At 46.6% G+C, this 23,761-nt stretch overlaps 1 protein-coding gene across 18 annotated transcripts in view; it reads right to left on the bottom strand.

Moving 5' to 3' along the window:
- The window catches only part of ATXN1 (ataxin 1), a 219,417-nt gene that overhangs the window by 91,565 nt on the left and 104,091 nt on the right, over window positions 1-23,761 (bottom strand). Inside the window, exon 1 of one of the 18 annotated variants that reach the window (XM_083826838.1) lies at window positions 1,586-1,731. The exons of the other annotated variants lie outside the window; for them this stretch is intronic. The gene's annotated coding sequence lies outside the window, so the exon portion shown is untranslated. Of the gene's footprint in view, window positions 1-1,585; window positions 1,732-23,761 lie in introns of those variants that run through there. 18 annotated transcript variants of the gene reach the window in all.

Below are 23,761 nucleotides of genomic sequence, written 5' to 3'. Positions count from 1 at the left end.
AGTGAAGGCAGGAAACAAGTCAGACAGACGGACAAGAGCAGTTCATGGGTGAAGAGTAAGGGGAAGACAACGCAATGGCAGTAGGCAGGGGAAACTAACTGAAGTTACAGCCCTAAGACGGTCCATTTTAGTTGAACAAACAACAGCAAAACCCTCCTAAACCCAAACCACTGTTTCCCCAGGTGATCCAGCCAGCTTTGGTGTAAGGCTGGGGCTAGGTCCTCGCAGAGGAACCATGTTCGCCATCTCCTCCAGCTGGTTGGGACTCTCCCTCGCACACTGGTAATGATGATGATGACGACTACAATCATCAGATGGTTTCTGCCCTCTCCCTGACGGATCATAGCAATGCAATACACCTGTTTCAAAAGCCTTCAAAGGTTAAGAGGTTAAGAAACCCTGAGCTGGAAGTACAGCTCCTCAGTGACACAGACACTGCGGCCTTAAGACCCTTCAGATATCCAGGCTAAATTTCCAGGACCTAGGTCTACAAACTTCTCCGGTAAACGGGACCCTGCTGCTATTCTGTGTGCACAGAGAAGCACGCAGTCAGACATTATCTCATAAGCTTTGTAACTTTAGAAATCCAACCAAAAGAAGTAAAATACAACTTTTAAGTCAAGCCTCAACATTTTGTTTAACCCCAAGCAATTTATATTCAAGCTATTTATTTTTTCCTTAAATTAGGTGAATCTCAAGATTAAAAAAAAACAAAACAAAACAACAAAAAACTCAAAATACTCTAAACATTTTGTTCCTAAGCATTAAATTGAAACATTTCAGCATTTTCAAGATCAATTCTTCCGTTTTTTCCCCAATAATTTGGCATTCTAAAAACCTCCTAAAAAATCCATTTTTGATCTTCATTAACACCCTCAAAAATTCACCCAACAGGTATCTCTTGTCATTCAACATTGAGCTGAACCTGAAAACGGACTCCAAAGTACTACTAGAAAATATTTAGCATTTCTGCAAAAGTTAGGTGGCTTCCAATTACTTTTAATAAAGGCAGGGAATTTTACTCCAGGCATACCTTGTCTCCCATAACAAATTCTGCAGTTCCTGCTTGCATCTATTCCTCTGAGTCTCCCTGGAGAGTAAGCTACACCGACCACTGGGCTGAAAAACTCACTGCGGTCACTGCATGTCTTTCCACTAACTTCAGAAGGCTGGATGAGGATTTTGATTTCAATTTGTACAAGTCCATCACCACCTACAGCAAGACTCAGATCATGGAATAATACCGCTGCATGCTAACTACGCAGTTATGTTGCTACAAGTCTGGGATTGTGTTGCAGACCACTTCCACCATGTGGACACAAGAACATGTCACAAGAAGCACCCGTGTCACGCTGTGCATCGGTGATCTACAGCAAAAATCCTTGTATGTGCACTCTTATTTCATGGGAAAGATGGCATGAAGCAAGGTAACCCCCACCTCAGGGGAAGAAGGCTGAGAGAGCTTGTATTTACCACCGGGTACATACACATGCACCACGCACACAGCCAGTTATTACGGAGCAGATGATGTATTGTAAATTCATAAGCTAGTTTAATCTGCAACAACGTGCTCACTTGACCTTACCCTTAGGCGCTTGTTTCTTCAAGAGGCAAGTTGCAAGTTGCCTATAGATGTTCCCAGCCATTTTTACGCTTCAGATTTAAAGACAGCATGGCACACACTTCAGGACATGCAAGGAGATGCTCTGCCTCTTGAAGCACAGTCCTCTCCTGTGGAGCAGAGCAGTCCTTCAGGAATTGGGACAATCTTTTAGCTATGCAGTATCCAGCAGTCTGCTAAGGCATGCTCTTTGTGGAGCATGTGAATGAGTCCTAGCTTGGAGGGACCATCAAGGAAGGCAGTGGGCACCATCAGGCATATTTCACATCCTCTGTTCTCCCGAAGAAATGGCCCTGTGCTGCTGTCTTTCACCCTGCTCTATGTCCAGAGCAACTCCTCTGAAGGTGTGGGAGGTATGGACACATGTATAACGGGGTTCTGGTTTGCAGGACAAACTGAATTTCAACCATGCTTTTCCACCAAAGTTTCAAAAGGTTCAGCAAATCACTAACAAATATATGAACCTTACATATATTATGGTTGAAGTATATTCATATGGTTCATAACCATACCACGTATATGGTTACTGATCACAGCGCTGCTCTGAAGGGGAAGTGTTACACAAGGAAGCTGTATCTCGTGGTCCCACAGTATTCTGGTTATTCAAATGTAGCAGCATAGCCCTGCCTTTGAGCACTGAAAAGGACACTGAGTTGACAGATTAGAAGTGAAACTGAGAGACAAACAGACCTCAAACCCAAGAACGAGGAAATACTTTTGGGGAGTATTTAGACACTAAAATTGGACCCCAGGGCAATCAACAAATAAGAACCACAGTACAAGCAAGCAATCGCAAATTGGCAAAACCAAAGTTCAAAAAGCAGCTCTGTGCAACACTCTGTATTTATTCCAAGAAAAGGTCATGCTCTCCATCTTGCTTTGAAGAGCAGGCAGTGAGACATCACCGTTTTTCCAGTCCTTTCCTGTAGGTTTTTAATTGTCATTCCTTGCTCTCTTGCCTCATGTAATTTGGTTTTCCTAATTCACAAATCAGCATAAGCTAATAAAACTGTTTAAGAGACAGCAGCATTGTTCCTGTCTGAGTTGTTTCGTTGTTTGCTATTATCCCACAACTAATCCTTCAACTCAAATAAAACCGTAATTCATTTCCTCCTTTATTCTCCCACTGCATGAAATAGTTTTAGACAGGTTCAATCCTGCCCCACCACAAATGGGAAAGGCGAGGCTCTATCTTCCTGGAGTGTATGCAATTTCAATTACCCAATGCGCATATCATCTATCATGTCAGGAAACAACTTCTAAATGATTTTCAACAGGTCTAGCTGATTTTACACACATAGGAAAGATTTTAATGGAAAAGGGAAAAAAAAAAAGAACCCACAAATACAGGAATTAACTATCCTTCCAATTTCAGATTTCAAGTTAATAAAAGCTTCTCTACATAAGTCATGCCAAACTTTACCCATCTGAGAACCTGCTGACATTTTGTATAGTGTACAAAGGCTGCTTCTGAAGGGGCTGAGTCATCTGTACATTAATTGTTCCGCTAGTTTAAAAAAGACTTAAAGTACAACTATACCTACCTTCAAGGCTTACAGCAAAGTACTATCACCTTAGCATAAAAGAGGCTTAGTCTGCGTAAGAGTCAGGCATCACACAAGCTTCTGATTAATGTCTGTTCCTCATCTCAAGCCAAGAATATCTGGAGCTCGATTCTCTGCAGCTTTGTCATGTAAACTAGCACTTCCCATGATTTTGCACGTGGTCCACAGTGAAATGCCCAACTTCACCATGCCGTATCCCCAGTTTGTGCAAGGTGAATAACCCCGTCTGGGTGTAAGGGAATAGTAAATCGGGCTGTCAGCACTTTGCATATCCTGCACGTTCTAAACCAGAAAAGCAGCATTCAGATCACGGGGCTCAGACAACAAAGCAATCCATCCTGCCCCACAATGTGTAGTGGGGGGCAGAACATGTACCATGAACACATCCACAGGCTGCTCCAGCCCCACGCACCTTTCCTCTGTGTGTACTCTGTTTCCAGTGCAAGTACTTACTGGAGAAATGAAGTGCTGCAGGATGGGAGCATCCATCTGCAAACAGCAGACAGAGAGGAGCAGGGTGTGGGGCTGCCGGGGTACGGCTGTGTCTCACATCCTCCAGTGCGGTAGCCAACACTGAAGAGACCGGTGATTCTGATCAAGTAGCGTAACTGTTAGTCATACAGACACCAGTGCCCCAAGAGCTTGCCTAAAGAAAGGCATTACTCGTCATTACCTCATCTATTGTAGGAATTTTTCCCGACTTAATGCTCAGCTAAAGCACCACTGACTTTAGCTTCACATTATGCAAGCAGACCAGGAACAGGCTTTGTAAGACCTACAAGTGATCAGAAGACTGATGAGGGTTCACCAACACGGGGGCAGTTTTAAATACAAAGATAGGTGAGCCTGCTCCAACTTGCACTGTCTGTTCACGCGATGCCTAATAACACCGCAAACACAAACCTGACGAGGACCTCTGAGACATTACCTTTGCACAAACAACAGCAAGCACAACCATACTCATTATCTGTATTTCAGCAATATCCAGTTTTTCCAATAAGACTTGAGGTTAAACTGCGGTTAGCCCTGTGCTTCACTTACTGTGCCTTGTCCCTGAGCTCTCCGAGATTTTCCCCATGAAGAGAGCGCAGTGTAAGGGAGTAAAAGAGCAAGCAAAGAGGTGGGCCATGGGTGCACCACACGATGCCATCAGGTGAAAAGAAAACTAACAAGAGCATGTCTAGGCTGTTTTGTCTAAGAAAAAACAGTACAGAACTCAAAGACGAAAAATACCACACAAATACGTCCGATCAGATGTAAGTGACGTATTTTTAGTAAAAAGCCATCATCCCATTAACATCAACATCCCCTTTTTGCCACTCTCTCATGGCTAGTAAAACAGGAATAGCGGGGAAGGGGGAAGATTTCAACACTGATTTACACTTCTCTTAGACTGCCAACTTTCCTCTTTCTCACACAGAGGTTTTAAGTGAAAACAACTCTATTGCCTGCATCTTTGTAACAGTCAGTCCTACAGGTCTTCCGAGCGCAAGAAATTGGAAAAAAAAATGCAAATGATCCATAATAATTCAGGCTCAGAGCCAGTAATGTTCAACAGATACAAGTAATAAAAGTAACCTCTCTGGATGCTTCTGTTCCACGGCACAGATATTTTTCTTTTGCGGAAGCTATTATGCAAAAAACACAGCTTAGCCACGAGGAGAGACAACGAGCCTCGGCCATATCTGAGGAACCAGAGCTCACTGCTAACTTCTTGCAGATGACAACAAGATCAAGGGCTGCGCCTCCGTTCAACATACAGATGTCCGCCCACAGGTGATGGCCACGGCACTTCTGCAAACACAGAGTTGAAGAAGGGGCCCCAAAGCTGTGAGTCCCGAAGCTCAGCAGTGCCAAAACCGGGTGCCGAGGTTCTGTGTATATGCAACAAGTCAAGGATAAACCACCTGAGAAGACAGCTCTGCGGGCAGCAGCCTCACCGAACGCCAGCAGAAAGGCTGGACCCTCGGCAGAGACTTTTCTGGTGGCAGGACCAGCCCCAGGGGTTGTCCGCCCTACCGATGCCTTGGTGCGGGCGAGGTTTGAGCTGGGGCCAGGGCTTTTGGTCAGCAGCAGGTTCCCAAAGCTATTTGGCTGCCAACCTGCTCAGGGCTCTCAGGGGGTGCAGCTTCACGTAGCAGGCTTGGCTGAGGGCGGCCAGAAGAGCACGCGTGGTGAGCCGGGGCCGCACGGACAGACGGCCGCGCGCACAAACAATGCCATCACGTGAGGCTCGCTTCCTTAGGAAGCCAGCCCAGAACCCACCCTTAACCTTCTCCCCATTTCCAGCGCAGCCACATCTTTTGTGCTTCTGATGCAACGTGAAACACAGCATTATAAAACAAAGGCACTATTGACTAGGGTTTTTTTTTTTTCAGGATTACGATGACTACACGGGCTTACAGCAGAGATTTCAGTGATTTCAACACCGAACGCTAAGTAACAGGAACACCGCTTGGCAATAAATCCAGAGATTACCTGTTGAAACATTAATGGCAAACACCTTTTGATGTGGGCTGCTTTATGTGGTGCAAAAGCCAGCACCGTAATTATGCATTTCCTTTCTATGAACCTAGTATATTTAAATCTGCACTATTACGGTGGGGTGGTGTGTGTGTGTGTGTGTGTGTGCATGTGTGTGCATGTGTGTGTCTGCCTTACAGGAAATACTCCACAGCTGAGTCTGCGATTTACCAGGGTAGCTGCACGTAGTAAATCTGCAACAGGGGACCTCCGCCGTTTCATTCATTGTGCGCGGAGCAGAGGGCTCAAACAATTGCCACACTTAAGACAAATGCCAGCGTGAGTCATCCCAGTCGGAGTGCAAACATGTTTGCTGTCGGGTGAGTCATAATATCACATCCTGAATTCACAAACCTGCCTATAAATAATAATTTCGGCAATTGTTGTATTTCTTTAATACAATGCAACTTGAAGTGTGATGCTGAAGCTACAGAAGCTCTCCTGACTACAAAGAACACGTTTTTCTCCTCATCCCTTTTGTTCTTGATCGCATCCATCTACCTATAGCAGTAAGCTGTCTGAGGTGACTGCAGCGGTAATTACGTTAATCATACTTAGCAAAACTCAAACGTGGCACCAAATGTGTGACAAATGAGAGCTATCACCCCCAAAAAAAGTAGTAAGAGAGAACCAAGCCCAAAGCATAGACCTTCTACTTGCCGTATTTGCCTTGCCTATGAGCGCTTCTTTGACACCCTACTTGTGACATGCTTTAGCACGTTCAGCATTCAGGTAAGAGGAACGTTATGCTGCTGTGGGACAGAGACAGCGGAGACCAGGACAAGAAATGCCTCAGCAGGGGCGCTGGAGCATTAATGTTTCAGGAGAGGCCGTGGCAGCACAGCGGGTACCGCGTCCACAGGGAGCGAAAGCGAGGTCCCGCTGCCAGGAGCTCGCAGCCTGGGTGCAGCACGCAGCCGTGGCTGCTTCATGAGAACACACCTGGTGACAAAATTAACGCACTGCAATAATTGGCAGTGATAACCCACGACTGCCTTTAATTCAGGGAAGCAGCTGAATCAGAAAAGCCACCTAGGTGCCTTTTCAAATAGGGCTGAAGTTAAGCATACGACCGAATTTGTTCTGAAGAGCACTGATAAAAACGTGTGAAATCTCTGCGAGTAAGGCAAAAATAAAAAAAGACTTTGTGTAAGGTTTTGGGGGTGGGGGGGTTTCTAACTTGGCTCTCAGTTAGGAATTGGTTCTCCTTTTACACGAAAGAATTCACGCACATACAAATCTCCTTACATTAAATCAAGACAGTCTTGCCTTCCCCTAATTGTTTTGTAGAGTAACCGCTCAGAAGTTCATTCCTGATACCTTTCTCAGGCAAAATAAAAGGCCTTTTAGAAAAATTTTATTGCTAAAACAATGAAATTCTCCTGGGAATGACTTCGTTATGGAAATGAAGTGACAGCTTCTTTTATCTAGCCAAGCAGCAAGTCTGCATTTATAAAAGGCATTCTGTGCACAAAGTACAGTGAGTGGGAGGACATGAAAATGCTATTTTTAATCCCGATTTCAGCGTTCCTCCCATACAGATCTCCTGGAATAATAACAGCAACAACAATAACGATAATTAATAATGCCAAAAAAGGAGCATCATCTTAAAGGTGACTGTCATGTGAGAAAGGAAATTGTAGTTAACGACTTACAAGATTTAGGGACAAATGTAAGGTTCTTTCAGATACGCTGGCACTGAGCCATGGATTTCATGGGATTTGAGACTTGCCCCCCTAACTTTTACACTGTAACATAAAAAACTATAAAGCAATGAAGTTATTACTGTATGCAACATATGCTTTATCTCTACCATTTATTTTCTTGCTCCAATTGGTAGTTTCAGAAATGCAGCTATACTTGAAGTTAGTGGTGGAGCTGAGGCCGTCACTGTTTGGGTATGTGACTGTCACAGCTTTCAGACCTGGGGACAAAAGAAAACCTCAAGGAAATCCAGGGCCAGGCGAAGTTTTCAAATGCACTGAAAACAAGGGCAGAATGCAGGTTTTGGCCCGGAGCTTGGAAAAAGACCCCCAAAAGACCCTCATCCACTTCACTGGCCTTTGGATCCGTCCCTCAGGAAACTATCACAGATCAATGACGGCGAATTAACACATGCAGAGAAAGCACGAGCCAAATCCTTCCTCCCTACCAGGAATACGCTGGCTTCAGTGGGCCTGGTACATAATTATCCAAGGGCAGAAGTTAGCCCTGATTATTGAAAGATTGTTATTCAGTTGGAATATCATCTACCAGTGGTAATTAGGACAAGCCTTTGGATTTCACACCTAATAAAAACGGACAAGAGCGAGCAGGCAGTAACAAAAGGCACGAAACATGCGAGCACGCCGAGGCGCTACTCCAAACCTGCTGGTACGATCGCGCTCAGAGTAGCCCCACCACTGGAAAGCCCCCGTTTCACCCCAAATTAGAGTGATCTGGGGGGAGATCATAGGTGCCATCTCTGTGGCTCTCATGCAAACACGTTGGAGCCTGGCACTGGCTCACAGCTCACACTGAGGAGCTCCCCTGGCACGAGCGTGTGCGCTCAGCACCAGCCTTGTCCAAGGGATTTTCCCCCAGGATTTCAGTCCCGTTTCGGCCGTGCACAACCCTCACCGGCAGTAGCATGGCCCGCGTGCAAACCAGTGCCCTTGGCACACTACCTCCCCAGTGAAAAACGCACCAGCCGACTGCTCAGGTAGGATCTGCTTTCAAAAGCTATCATTTACAGACCGTGCGGGGCACGCTTGGAGGCACTTCCGCTCCCTCGCCCTCCTACAGGATGCATTTTCATGCCATTAACCTTTATTTGCCTTTTATGCGGCAAAATGCAAGCATATTAAAATATACAGTTCCAATTAGATGCTTTGATCACCTCCATCTGCTTCATGGGAGAGGTGCGGTGGTAACAGAGGAAAAAACCAACAATGTAGGACTGGAAGAAGTTCGCCCCCTTCTCCTTTTTTGTCCATTGCTTGCTGCCAAATGTGCTCGCTGCTGGTCACTTGCCGAGCTCACTGCCAGCGAAATGCTCGGCTGGGCACGTCACCAGCATTTAACCCTCAATAAAATTAAATCGCAATAATACTTAGCACTCGTTCAGGCTTCTACATATTACAAACACCGTAAAAAAAAAAATAACAGCACACTCACGCCGTAACACCCCTGCAAGGTAAGCTGAGTATTATTCATGCCTTATGCAAAGGGGAATTTCACTGGAGAAGGGATAATTGACCTGCCCAAAGCTATGCAACACAGGTGCTCCCGTTTCCTGGTCCTCCGCTTATTCCAACAGACCGGTTTCAGCCCTTCCTGAAACTTTCAGTGAGTCAGACTCCTGCCTTCACTTCTGCCTCTCTCTGCAGCTGAAGGAAGTGAGGGAGCAGCTCCCTGCACCCAGGGGCACGAGCTGCACGTGGGGAGCGTGAGAGTGGTCCCAGGCTGTATCGCCTTGTGGAGCAGCAGCATCGATGGCAGCGGCAGCCCTCCTGTTTCCACCTCCCTGTGGCCAGCAGGGAGGAGCTACAGAGAAGAATTTGGTCTGCAGGAACATTCTGAGCTCCTTCACTCAATGTCTCAGTCTCTGTGGATGCCTTCTCGTCCTGGAGCAAGGACAGAGTGGGACTTAGCCACGGATGTATACTGCATGTATTCCCTCTCCCTTCCCTGTAACTGCAAAAAATGGCTCAGATTGAACAACCAAAGGTTTTATCCTGGATGTCACTCGGCTTCATACGGGAGCCACGTGAACACCACAGTAAAACTCTCTGACGGCTCACATCTGGGTTCACCACAGCCGAGGCCGCAGCAGCCTGCTTGGTCGCTCCCTTTGGCATGCAGTGTTTTAACCACCGTTGAGGTGAAAGCCCCAGTGTCACGGGCTGGACAAGAGTACCATGCAGTCAGAGATCCTGTTACAACACCAGCTGTTCATCTGCACTGCCACGAATAGCCATGGCGTAGGTGGGATCCAAGTGCACTTGCGATGTCAGAACTCACGGTTTTTCTACCTGAAAAAGATCTGCACCCTCATGAGCAGCAACACGAGCAAAGCAGTCACCTCACCTGCTAGCTGTGTGGATGTAATTGTCCCAGATTTTTTTTTTTTTTTGAAAAGGGGGCTTTTACTGGCAAAGCTCATCTCAGTTCACAAACCAAATAAGCCCTACCTTTGATCAAAGCGGTTAGCCTGGAAAAGCGTTTGAACGTGTTGATCGGCTCCCGAGCTAAGACAAGGCTCCAACGGAGGGGTTTATCTCACCTAACCTCTCACTTTTAACCACGTTTAGTTGGGTCAGGGCCAACGTGGTGTAACCAGATCCTCAGCCCGAGCTGCAGGTTTTGATTGCACTGAAGCGTCAGCTCAAGCCAAAGCCTCTTCGGCTACCTCGCCTCAGAGCGCTCTCGCCCCTGCAGATCGGCAGACGAGCTCGGCGGTTTAAGTGGATTAGCTGTGCTGAACGGCTCTGCTCCGGCCACTTCTCGTGTCCGCAGCACTCGGGCTTTGGTCTGCAGTGATCTCACATTCAGCTGCCCCGAGAGGTTTTGCTGCAGCTGACTGAGGACAAACGCGAGCTGTCCCCAGGCCTCGGTGGAAAGACGGGCTTGCAGCTCGGGCTGGGTGGGCATCCCGAGGGGCTCAGTGAGCCAGAAGTGTCTGCAGAGTGTCCCCCTTCTCTAGCACCAGGGTTCTGGGTTGGCTTGCCACTGCAGTTTGCGACTAGGATAAAAAATGGCACTAAAAGGTGTTTCGGTGAGGATGGTCACAGCTGCACAGAACAGCGCATTTTCTCCGAACGCCAATAAATAGCGCTCTTCACCGTCCACGTTATTTTCAGTGGTCCGGTCTCCTTGTTCATATTTTTTCAGTGCATTTTACAGTGGCAGGAAGGCTCTGCCTTCTGCACAGATGACTGCCTCTCAGGAGAGGTTAATGTCTCTGGTCCTGCCACCCGCTGGACGCTGCCTTCTCGTGGCTTCTTAGGCAAAATTGTAAGAACCAGCGCACAGCAAAGCAGTGCTTAAACCGACACCAGCACGGTGCGCTCTTGATGCCACCTACCTTGGCCACCTGTCTTAGGCTGGGAAGAGCAGCCTTGGCCGTGCCAGAGCCCCTAGCACCTGAGAAGCCTCGGCTCCGGCAAATTTCTACCCAAAGGAAACGGATCGCATCTTCCCGGGGACAGCGCAGCCGGCGCTCAGCCGCTCCTCCCAAAGGCAGCAGGCAGAAGTGCTGGATAACATAATCGGCGTGAAGTTGTAACAATGTGGGAGAATGTGGCAATTCATGGAAAATGTCATCGACCAAAAGGCAATTAGCAGCGAGTCTAAATGCAGAAGCAGAAGGGAGTGGTTTCCTAACAAAACAAGCCTTGTTAAAAAATAAAGGAGAAAAAAACCTCCTAAACCTTGCTTTCCTCAAAAAAGCAGCATTCTCAGGAGACTGAAAGCATTTGAAAAAATACTTCTGGGAAGCTTTCTGTAAAGATTATTCTTTACAGACAGATTTGGCAGCCCTTTCTGCTCTGTCTCCTAATGCTGTTGAGCATAACTATGTTAAGTCAATAAGCAAAGCCACTCAAAGTTTTTTTGAGGTTTTCTAGGCCAAGAGAGGAAGCAGTGAGATAGGAAAGTTTTCAGAAGTGGGAGTTGTGCCTGCCTTGCTTCTAATTGTAGTGAAACTGTCAACCTCTGCGTTGTGTTTCAAGACTTTACACTTCAAAATCATTCCCTCTGTGCTTTGAATTGCTATACTTTTAAGCTAACTACTTCTAAAAGTGCCGTTTAAAAAAATGACATCTTCAACCACATTTAACATTGTGAATAAATCTGAATTTGCAAAGTCTCATTGGGTCCCTGCAAAAGTGCAGATTTTTTTTTATCATACATGACAGCCAATCTCTTGGAAATGATTTCTGCAGAAATTTAGTTTAAATTACTTCATATCAAGACATTTAAGAGAAAATGTGTTTTTCTTTGTTATACGCTAAAAATAACGGTGTCCTTTTTACCTCAGATTAAAAAAAAAAAAACAAAAAACAACCACACTCAAGCAGCAAGCACCATTGAAACCAATTAGTAATCTTACAACCTAAAACCCTACCTACGTGCAGGCATGTATTAATCGCATTTCACAATGAGCTTCAGGCACACGTGGCCAAAAATAGTGAACTAGGATGAATTGCTTTATCTCTTGCGCGCAGCCAGAAAAGAAAGTGAGTCCATGTACTATGGTGAGAGTGATGGGTGTTCAGTGCCCTTGCAAAGATGTTCCCTGCCCCTGAGCCAGGGAATCGCTCCAATCAATGCCAGAATGGTAAATTCATAGATAAACCAACATGCTACATTTCTCTTTACTGCCCAGACACTATCAAGCAAGGAGAGAGATACCTGCAGAGCAGGGAGCTGAGGAAGCCCAGCACTTTCCGTCTCCCTGCAGATATTTGAATTTTAGGGTAATTAGAAGGCCACGCTCCTTTCACACCGTCATGAAAGAGTATTTATGTTGATTTGGCTTTAATGATTTTAAAATACACAGGATAATTTCAGGAGAGTAAAGACAGTTAGTTCAGTAAGACCTGGGTGTGTTCACAGCCCATTGCTCAATGTAGTTAACCCAATTCAGGGTAAATGTTTACTGCTAAATAGTTGGGGGAGATGGCAAACAAGCATGTAAAGCAATTCAGAGTGCTGGCTGAGAGTAAGATAGAGTCACTGCAAGCCTCAGCGAGGTCCTACCTTCTAGCTAGTGTGACAGTGCCCAGCACAAAGAAGTCCCAAGACTGACTCAGGCCCCTGCGTAACACTCTCCCCAAACAGAAAATTATACCGTACCTCGTGGGGCTGAACAACTTTGAAGTATTATCTTGAGGTCTGCCAAAGTTCGAGGTGTTCCAGATGCCAGGTTTCAATTTAAGCTAATCTGTTTTTCATATCCTTCTCCTGGACTCTCGTTTCTCTCGTCTAAAGGAGGACAGCACCGTGTTTAACCCCAGTGAAAAACTCTCCTGTTGCTCACGAATGACTCCCCCTCGCAGCATGCGAGGTTGCATCGGTTGCTTGCTAAGGGAAGTCCCACCCCACTCTTTGCTCACTGCGTGAAGGGCGCTTGGCTGGGCCAGGCTGAGGTGCTACAAACGTGCTCCCATGTTGGCACAGGTTATTTCTGCACCGAGGAAGCGGGGAGACTTGGCCTCCCCTCTACGCTCCTCTCACATGCTCCTGCACCTCTAGCTTAAGACCCATCACCACTTCCCCACACGTGGATATGATTCCTCCCCGTCGCTTCCCCTCCAGCAGACCTAACCAGACAGGAGCACTGCTGGCAAAGCGCCTCCTGTTCCAAACTCCGGCCACCGGCTCGTGCAAGAGGTGAGGAAACACCGTCGCGTCACACGGGAAACAGCTGAGCTACAGCAAACAACGGCCGGCGGCAGTTTTGAGTAACCAGCCAGCGCCCAACCCCATCCCCGTTTCCCCGCGAGGACGCTGCCCTCCGCCCGCTGCCCCTGCAGAATTCAGCAGGGCCGGATCGGGCTCTCGGGTGCCACGTGCCTGCCGCACCGGTCCGGCAAACAGCCCCATCAGATCGTTCCCACAGCACGCAGATCTCTTCCTGGCTTGCCGCAAGGTGAGTACAAAGTTTTTGCTAGCCTTGCACTTTTTTTTTTTTTTTCCACGTCATGTGAATCACTCCCGTTTCCCAGCATCAAGGAGTTAATGGAAGAAAGAACTACCGTGGCATGTGCTTCGTGCAAGGGTAAGTGGATTGGCCAGCTATCAAAGCAGATTGTTAAATACTGCAATGAGCTCCTGATTTTTTCCCCCGACTGCAATAAACGTAAGGATTTAATGTGGCCGTAAATTTAAACCTAGACCACATCTGCTGATAAAGCAAAGTCTTTGTACTTGCACAACTGCCGTTAACAGTACACAAAATACTTAAATTTCATGAATTCTCCTACATTCAAAAGCTGACCTGCAGTCAGCCTGAGGCGGCCAATGTGAACTGCACGCTCAGCAGAACTGCACATTAAAGACGGGGGAAAACGGAGGTTGTGTTATACTACAAAATTAGACTGCTAAGAAATTGAATCGTTTGTGCAACTGCTAAGTTCCTGGAGTGTTTTGGGCACCCCTTCACCACACCAGATTAAACCATTTCTGCTGTGGTTCTCATCCAACAGGCAGCGCTGGGTGACAGTCGTGTCGTTTGTCTCCTTCCTCGCAGGCACGAGCAGAAGTGGGGCCTGCAGGTCTCTGCCACACTCTGCTATTAAACTTTTCGTTGGAATTAATTGAGGCTGCTCTGCTATTTGAAGCATTTTACATCCCTGCAATAGCATTAATAGCTTGGAAGAGAGTGTATGTGTTGATGTACGTTGTTTCTTCTCCTGATCTCTTGGGAAACTTCAGCTGTAGACTTTGGCCATCAGCATTCATGCTACTTTTCAGAAGATAACTGAATTCTGATATAGTGATCTAATTTTAACTTATTTCTTGGCAAGATACTCTCTCCTTATGTGCATACATGTCAGACACGGATCCTGTTTCAGCAGCGTTCCCTTGGCTAATTATTACCAAACCATTTGAAGGTTTCTCCACCGCAAGTCAGGTGTAAGCAGCTGGGACCTACCTAACAGGACTCAGTCCCTGAAGAGTTTCATTTTGAATGGCGTAAGTGACCTTCGACCAACTAACTTCCTTGTTGGTTCATGCCCCAGCTCTAAACTCCCCAGAGGAAGGTAACCCCGAGAAGCACCTCTCCCAAATCCACTAATCTCCTTTTTGAGATTCCTTCCTATTGCAAGTCTGCCCTAACTGCCCTACAGGCGTGAAATCCAGCCCGGGATGTGACAAGCGACTCTTTCTACCATCTGTATTATCATTATTGCTTTGAAAAAACTATTAATAACAGCAAAATGATCTCATTTACACTGCTAGCAAATCTAATTTTCATATGTATAATCAACAGAATTATGCATACAAACAGACAGTTACTCTTTCATCCTGGGCTTGGAGACACAAAAAAGGAAGTGTGTTTCATAGTTGGCCCCATGGCATCTACACCTACTCCTGCAACCTCAGGTTAAGCAGAAGTCTGCGGCATCCCAGCTTCTTTTCAGTTATCCAGTACTTTCCCAACCCAAGACTAGTTTCTTTTTAAAAACCAGCCTCCGATACAAAATTCACATCCAGATTTCAAAGACCTAACTGTGTTGCAAGGTCCACGTTAGATTGTGCTCTGTTGCATGCACAAGAATCAATTGAGAATTTTGGGTGCTTCAAGCTCAGAACTTGTGAATCCCATGCAGGGTCACCCCTGAGAGGGAAGAGGCTCTCTGCAATAAACACATAAAAATGAAAGTCGGATCTCTGGGTTGAGAAGAAGGGCAGTGATTTTGCGTTGGAATTGCACACACCCCACCTGCTGGCTTTTCCAAAGGCTGAGAATTGAAACAGCGGCAAGGCGAGCTTACCTTTTCATTGAAGGTACGTACTGAACAATGCCTGAGCGCTCAGTGCTTTACAGAGAGGTGGGAAACAGCAGCCTGTCCCTGCCGAACCGCAAAGCAACCCAGACCTGACAAAGCCGCTCGGAGCCAACAGCGGTACGAACGCGGGTCACAGTCTGGTGAGAAGAACATGCTCCGGCTGGCAAAGGTCTGGGTTGCGCTGTACCACTGCCGCAGGGCCCGCCTGGCTGCTGTGACACGGGGCAGGCGGAGGGGTAACGTCCAACGCAGCGAGTCGAGGCTGCGGAGCTGCATCTGCAGCAGAGACTTCGGTCAGCGCTGCTCCTCCGCTGGCCACGGCAGCGCACGCGGAGCACGGCCACCGTGATTTTTAATGTTCACCCTCACCAGTGCTAACAGCAGCTGGGAACACTGCTTTGCCACTGGAGTGCCAAATGGTGACTCTTTGACAAATTAGTAAAGTGAATATGTCCCCACTGCATTTACAGGGCAATCAGGCAGAGTTCACTCGTTCATTTCTAACCCCACAGCTGCAGACAGGGACTCACAGAGGTGGCCACCACGATGTGAATCCACACTTTGACCGGTCTAAAAACATTGAGATCTGTCCACACACCATTTCAATGTGAACCACTTCTCCTCAGGTATTTTACAGACACTCAAGCTATTACTGACAATGTTACTGAAATACGTGCTGGTTCTGCAATGTGGATTAGGGGGAGTCCCAGCCTTCTGGGATTATTATCCTTGATTTCAAATGAGTCTCTTTTGGAAGCGCTTGGTATTAACACACTAGTGCTTTGTCACAAAGACACATAATAGATGTGATTTCTAGCAAAAGCTGAAATCACAGAAATTTTATTTGCACATAGTGTCAGAGCTGCTTTGGAAACAGACTCTTCAGTTACCTATGATGTTTGGAGGAACTCGCAGTTGCAGAAAGAAAAGAGTATTTTTCCTTCATCTATTACTATCCTTCACCACGGGCCAAATTCTGCTCTCGCATCCAGTGCCAGTTCAGCAGCATGGCCTGGGACCAAAGAGGGAATGATGTAACACGCTTGCCTTCTAAGAAATCACAGTCATAGAATCATTAGGGTTGGACAAAATCTCCAAGATCATCTGGTCCAACCATCCCCCTACCACCAATGTCACCCACTAAACCACATCCCTAAGCACCACGTCCAACCCTTCCTTGAACACCCCTGGGGATGGGGACTCCAATGAAATTAAATGTCCAATTTTCAAATACTAGATCAGATTTCTTGTTAAAATATTGTCTTTACTCAAAGCATTTAAAATCTACCATTTGATAAGAGGCTGCTTTTGCTGTTGACCACTTGTTTCCATTTTCTGTGCTGAAGTTGTGAAGGCATAGTACGGTTCTGAGCTACACACCAGCCACAGAGAACAGTGACGTGAAACCGGTATTTGTGTTTTGTCAGTATTAGCAAAGGTGTGTCTGCACAAAGCCGTGATAACTGTCAGCACCTCAGAGCAATTTAGATCTCTGCCTGTCTGGGTACCAGACAATCTTCAGAGCTGCAGATCTCTGGTTTCTGACTGCTAATATCTCAAAAACTTTAGCTACATAAGACCCCAAATTAAAATAGCATATTCACCAATTTCTTGGAATCAGCCGCAGTTTGGATGACACATCATTCCAGCGCTCGGCTCCTTCTGGCCGCAAATGCATCCTAGAGGTCTTAAAACTCAGCCCTTGTTCAGCTCCAACTGGAGGTGGACCAAGCGTCCAGCGCTGGCATCGGACCCAGTGCAGTGCCAGAGCATTTCAGTAACTAACCCAATAGTCTAGCAGACGTTTTCAGGAACCCTGTGCAGAAAGCACCTCTGCCAACATGGTTCAGCGAGCTTTCCACTGGGGACTCGAGCAGACGTATCGGATGTCAGCTGGTATGTTTATCTTCTTTAAACACTGAACTGCCTTTCAAATAAAATCTAACAGGACAGATTACTGGTTTAATGCTAATGGAAACTGATCAAAAGACCCTAGATTATTTGGCTGCCTTGCCTTAAAAACTTTTCCTGCTTTAGTTTCCATGCAAAATACATCAAAAGAGGATGCCTATCAATGGAGACCCTGTAAACTAAGCATGAATGGAAATGAGGAAAACTACACTTAAAACTGGGTTGTAGGTAAAAAAACATCAGAAACCCCCCAGGCTAATTTAAGGATTAGCTCCACACATTTTCACAAGAGCTACTTTGGAAAATAAGAGTTAGGGACCTACTCCATACAGCACATTTGAAAACGTTGTTCCTTATCTACAAAAGGATTTTTTTCCTCAGTTTCCATCATGGTTCATTTGTCTAGAAACAAAAGTGGCTGGCATGCTAGCGCAAAAAAGACACAAGTAAACACTGTCACTTTAAGCACTTGAAGCGAAGATAAACAGCAATGGTCAAACTTCAACCAGCCAGCTCAGCTCTGTCTCCGTGCCTCTTTGAAGGGACGATGGCTGGGGACCACCTGGATCAAAGCTGTCCACACATTTAAACGCAGGAACGCTTTCACGATTCCAAGGCAGAACAAATATTTCTTTTTGTCTGAAGACTTTTTAGAAAACATGTACAGTGACTACAGAGCAGGACATAGATGCCTGTTAACAAAGCCAGCAACAATTACTGCTATGTCTAAGAATCAACAAAAAAAACACATACCAGTGTATTCCAAAGGCATTCGCTCACAAAGCAAACTCAATCCGCACAAGCCCCAGCAGAGAAACCCGATAGTATCTCATGATTTACAATCTCTCAGCAGGTTGTACTGGGTCCTCCAGATTCCGGGCTTGCCTTTGAAAGCAATTAAGTTTCTAGCACTTCTGGGAGCGACAAAAGCTCTCGCTATGAAAACCTGCATGCTGCACTCTCGCTGAGGCTGCAGCCTGGCAGACTGAAACAACGGCACCGGCACCGAGAGAGGTGCGAACTTCCCCCACTTGACTCATTGGGGAGCGCGGGTATGCGAAGGGCCACCTCCCCGCGCTGGAGCCATTTCAGAATTGTTCCTTTGTCCAGCATCCAAGCAGCCAGCTGGGGCTGGGGCTTTGAGAACATTTGCAGAGCCCCCTCTCAACCGGGAAAGAAAAATCCCTTTCCTCACCAGCCCGCACTCAGGAAACCGTGCAAGCGCAGCCAGTGCGAACTATTCCAATTACTCAGCAAGACTGAGTACCCTTACTTACATTACAGCATGTCCAAAAACCGTGACGAAACCGAGGCCCTGCTGCGCTAGGCTCTGTGCAAACACACATTAGGAGGCAGCACCTGCTCCACGCAGTTCACATTTTCTGCGGAGTAAGCCGTACCTAAGGTAACGTAAGGGCAAGAAGCACGTGTACGACAGGCGCCTCACACAACCGAGTACGAACGCTGCCTCTGAATTACCATAGTACAGCAGCACCGTCTGATCGAAAACAGATCTGTGATATGCCCCCGGCTGAATGAAACGGCTCCTGAACACCCCGGTCCCAGCAGCAGAAACACCATGATGCCTGCACAAGGACAGCCCAAAGCAGCTTCCCATCACCGTGCTGCTTCTCGTTTTACTACAACCACAGACAGATCTTGTGAAGACAGAGCTACAGCGGGGCTGACGAAGGCGACACGCTGCAGCGGCTGCCCGTGCCCTGCATCTCAGCCCCGAGCCAGCACCTCCTTGCAGGCGGGGTGCTTGAGCCGCCTCTGCCTCACCACAAGGCGCCCTGGCACAAGGGCGCATGCAAGGACAGGCACCGAGGGGCTGCTGTCACGCTGAGAGTTCACACGCAGTTTATTCTGTGGTGAACGTGCGAAGATCGGCGCTTTCTCACATGCCAGTTTACTTCTGTGCCTCAGACTCTGCGTGTTTGGTTGTCAGAGTTGCTGAATACTCCGAACTCCAGATGAAATCAGCTGGGGCAATGCACGCTCAGCACCTCGGGAAGCTGCCAGCAGGCCTTCTGGTCGTTTTCAATTTTCACTTACCGGTGTATCCGTTTCCTCTGCCACACAATAAGACACCCAACTCCTTGAACAAGCTCGGTGGAAGTAAGAGACACAGATCGTTTCACGTATCGACGTTTTCAAAATGATTTAAACCTAGTTATGAGAGCTCACCTGGCTCTATTTCCTCGCTGATAACATCTCTGGTTTCATGGCCGTATTTTCTTGCATCTTTTGCTCACCTGTTGCTGTGCAAGGGCTTACAAATACAATACTTCAAATTTCTGCCAAGATTGGCAGAGAATAAGTTAGAAAAAACATTTTCCCTCTTATCTCCTTTGGCTAAAGTTGCAGTCATTTTTAACAACCAGAGGTAAGCGCTTTTGGAGACAGAAATGTGTTTAAAGAAGCGTGCAGACAGAAGTGTAAGGCGCTTTAGTGTCCTTTAAACCCTCATCAAAGTGCTCTAACGTCTTTGGACAGAAAGCACTGAGCAACTGCAGGCTTGGTCACAAACAGTTCATTACACACACAAAGATACACAGACCCGTCAAAAATGCTATGTTTGCAAAATTAAGAACTAAGAGACAAGGAAATACCAGGAAAATGGCCAATTACGCAACATTTCATCTTGTTTAATTTTACAATCGCAGTATTTTTTTCCACAGGAAATGGTGCCATTCATTGTATAGTAGGGCTGGTGTTACTGAATAAGCAGTACTCAGCGTTTTGCTTCATTCTCACTATTAAAAATGGTCCCAAGCCTTTTTTATATCTCTACTTCAAACCATGCTTTAAAGACAGAACAAGCAATTCCCTCATAGGTTATTTTCTGGCTGTCACCATATTATCTAACTGCTTGATATACTAAAATTAGTCCTTGTTCACAACACCCCTGTGAGAAGATTTTTTTCTTCCCCATTGCACAGACTCCAAGAGATTGAGGTTGTGGACAAAGGTCCCTTCCAAACCCAGCTATGCCATTTGAAGAGGTTTTCCTCCCACACACATGCTCGGCACCAGCTGCCCCTCTTCCTGTGATGACTGTCTCCCTTCAGAAGCGCTAGCAGTCTGGTATAAAAGCGTTTTGCAATCCCTTATGGTGAAAATAAACTGAAGAGGCTACAAACTACTCTTTACGCTCTCCTATGCTACCCCAGTTTTGCCTCCACCCGGCAGGGGAGCATTCACCTCCCCAGGGCAGGCCCAAGAGGTTCATTTCCAAGGGGAGGTGCAGGGAGCACATGGGAGCTTGTGCCACATGGGCACAACCAGGATGCCCCATCCCTGGAGGTGTTCAACGCCAGGTTGGATGAAGCCCTGGGCAACCTGGTCTAGTGGGTGGCATCCCTGCCCACGGCAGGGGGGTTGAACTGGACGGTCTTTAAGGTCCCTTCCAACCCGAACCATTCTGTGGTTCTGTAGCTATACCTACCTACAGGTCAGTATCATTGCAGGACTGAACCTTTCAAATGCAGCAAGCAGACCTCTTCCACGGGAGGCACTGGAGTAACTGCAAGCAGGAACGGAGGACAGGGCTTCACGTGAACTAATGCTGCAGGGTTGACACATCATTTGCATCCACAGATATGTGCTGACAGCACAGGGACAGCAAGACTACGAGGTAGGAACAGGTGGAAATAGATGTGTCCATACAAGATATTTCTGCCAGACAGATACTTCTGGTATCCTCTTGGAGGTTATTTCACCACCACAGAGGTGCTGGAACAAACGGCTTGAATGTTCCTCATCCACTTCCAAGCAGAGTTAGACACTCTAAACAGACCTAGCAGCAGTTTAAACTGAACTGTGGTTTCACGCCAGGGTTTTTGCTCTGATGCAGAGGGGCAGCACTTGCATAATTCATTCTGCTGTCTCAGTATGGGACTGTATCAAGCACTTGGGCTGTAAAAAAACAAGTGGAGGTGGAACAGTCCTGTATCTTTTCACCAAGTAGGACACACAGCATCCAACTCCAGCTTCAGTAATCAGAAACTTCATCCCAACTCCAGTAATCAGAAACTCCATCCTCCCAGAATACAGATTTCCTTCTGACCTTCTCTTCTGTGCTTTCAGTCCCACTGCTTCCCTCCTCAGACTTTTTACCTGTTTCCTCCTGGATCCTCACCTTAATCCCAATCAATCCATCCCTGACAGCTGCACCAACTCCAAAACGCTGTCCCCACGCTTGGTTCTTGCAGCCATAACTGCCCCCACCTCTTTGTTCAGACGTCCTCCACTCCTCAATGTCCTCCACCCCTTCTCCTGAACATGCCCTCCATAGACTTTGTTCTCTCTGCATCCCTTCCTTCTGCTCCACCCTTTCTGGGCAACCAACAGCTTTGCTGAAAACACGAGGGGACAATCTCCTTCGTCTCACATCCTGTGCTGAGGACCACAGCACTCACTCCTCAGGAGACAGACGCCACATTATCAAACCAAGCCCTTCAGCTTTAAAACACAGCATGCTCGGTGCAGCGCTGCCTAATGATCCCCTGCTGCATAGCCACAAGGCACATTTCTGAGTTTATAAACTGACTTATTAGAGAAACCTTTTCCTGCAAATGAGAGGCAGATCCCTAACACCAGGGCACCTCCACAGCCAAATTTCAAATACACATCCCCAAGGGTAAAGGTGCTACACAGCTACTCAATGAAACATCTGGCCTATTTTTAAAAAGGGTACAAAAAGTGATTTTCTGTATCTTGTTCTCAAGACAACCTGAATCATTCATGCTGAAATGTAAAAAATCAACTTGAAACAGCCACTGAGTTTGGAAAAATGTCACTTCAAAAGGTTATCCTGGAAAAATACTAAATGTTGTGCAGTGCTGATTGGAGGCAGTTCAACCAGCTTTTCTTACATTACCTGCTATTTCCTACAGTTATGACTGAGAAAGGCCCCTAAACAAATCCATGATGCAGAATAAAATTGAAAGATCATAAGCTCCAGTGGTGCCTGGACATATCTCGACAAAGAGAAATGCAGGCTCTAATAAAAATGATGCCTAGTAACGAAGCAATAGATGGTGAATACAGAAACCAAGTCATCACTGTCTGAAGAAATTTTTTGATTCAGATATGCAAGAGACAGGAAATCCAAGTGTCCCAGTCACAGCCTTTTTACAAAAATTAGGAGGAAGTGTTGATTGGTTTCTATAGACACAAACATTGATATTCACACTAGAATCAAACAATTATTCTCATCACTGGAAGCAAGGTCGAACTCTGATCATCATAGTTCAGCAATCCGACAGAAAGACAGCAAGAAAATCCTTTTGATACATAGCCTTCGCCATACACGAGTCAGATGATTCAGCTGCCAGAAAGCAAATAAAATTACTTTAAAACAAACATTTAGGTCTTTCTTTATAAAAACATGTAGCTTTTCAGCAGATGACTCAAATGTGAAAGTTTGTGGTCTTTGCTCCGGTAGCTGGGTAGGCTGTATTCTGATCTGCTATGTAAATGACTTAAGTGTTTTTCATCTGCTAGGGTGTGAGTTGCACTCCTGAACCTCCTGTAGAAGGGACCACCACTGCTGCTGAGCCACAGACGAGGAGAGCAATGAGGTATGAAACTTCTTTTCCCCCACAGGGGACTTCCATGATGCGACAGAGCAGTTGTAAAGGCACTTTCTCCTCATGTAAGGCTTCTGAAATACAACAAAAGGCCTATCTTACTAATTGTATTAGTAAGCCATGAGCCAGCAATGTGCCCTTGTGGCCAAGAAGGCCAACGGTGTCCTGGGCTGCATTCGGAAGAGTGTTGCCAGCAGGTCAAGGGAGGTGATCCTGCCCTTCTGCTCAGCCCTGGTGAGGTCACACCTGGAGTCTTGTGTCCAGTTCTGGGCTCCCCAGTACAAGAGGGACATGGACATCCCGGAGAGTCCAGCAGAGGGCTATGAAGATGATTAGGGGACTGAAACATCTCTCTTATGAGGAAAGGCTGAGAGAGCTGGGCATGTTTAGCCTAGAGAAGGCTGAGAAGGGATCTCACCAACGTACACAAGTATCTTAAGGGAGGGTGTCAAGACACTGGGGCTGGACTCTTTTTGGTGGTGCCCAAAGAAAGGATGAGAAGCAGCAGACATAAACGGAAACACAGGAAGTTCCAGCTGAATGTAAGGAAAAATTTCTTTACTGTGAGGGTGACAAAGCGCTGAACAGGTTGCCAAGAGACTGGTTGTAGAGTCTCCTTCTCTGGAGATATCCAAACCTGCCCGGATGCCATCCTGTGCAACGTGCTCTAGGTGACCCTACTTGAGCAGGGGATTGGACCAGATGATCTCCAGAGGTCCCTTGCAACCTCAACCATCCTGTGATGGTCATCTGTGATACAATGGACTACATCCACACTGGGAGAACAAGAGGTGTAGCTGCCATACTTGTGTAACTGCAATGAGAGCTTGAGCACAAAGAAAGCCTGTGCATTTTGTTACCCCATCCAGACACAGATCTAACGTTACTGACCGCTGGCTCTCACCCATCTGAGTCAAACAAACAAGTTCTGCAAACAATAATGCCTTGTTTTCTGCATTCCCCCATTATATGGGTCTGTTATGTAGACCGATCTGAACTTTTTCCTCCACTGGCCAGGTAAATAAACATTGGGAAGAACCAGAACAC

The sequence above is a fragment of the Anser anser genome (assembly GCF_964211835.1).
Source record: "Anser anser genome assembly, chromosome: 2".
NCBI lineage: Eukaryota > Metazoa > Chordata > Aves > Anseriformes > Anatidae > Anser > Anser anser.
Note: the sequence above shows the minus strand (reverse complement) of the source record. Positions and strands in the feature narration are given on the sequence as shown.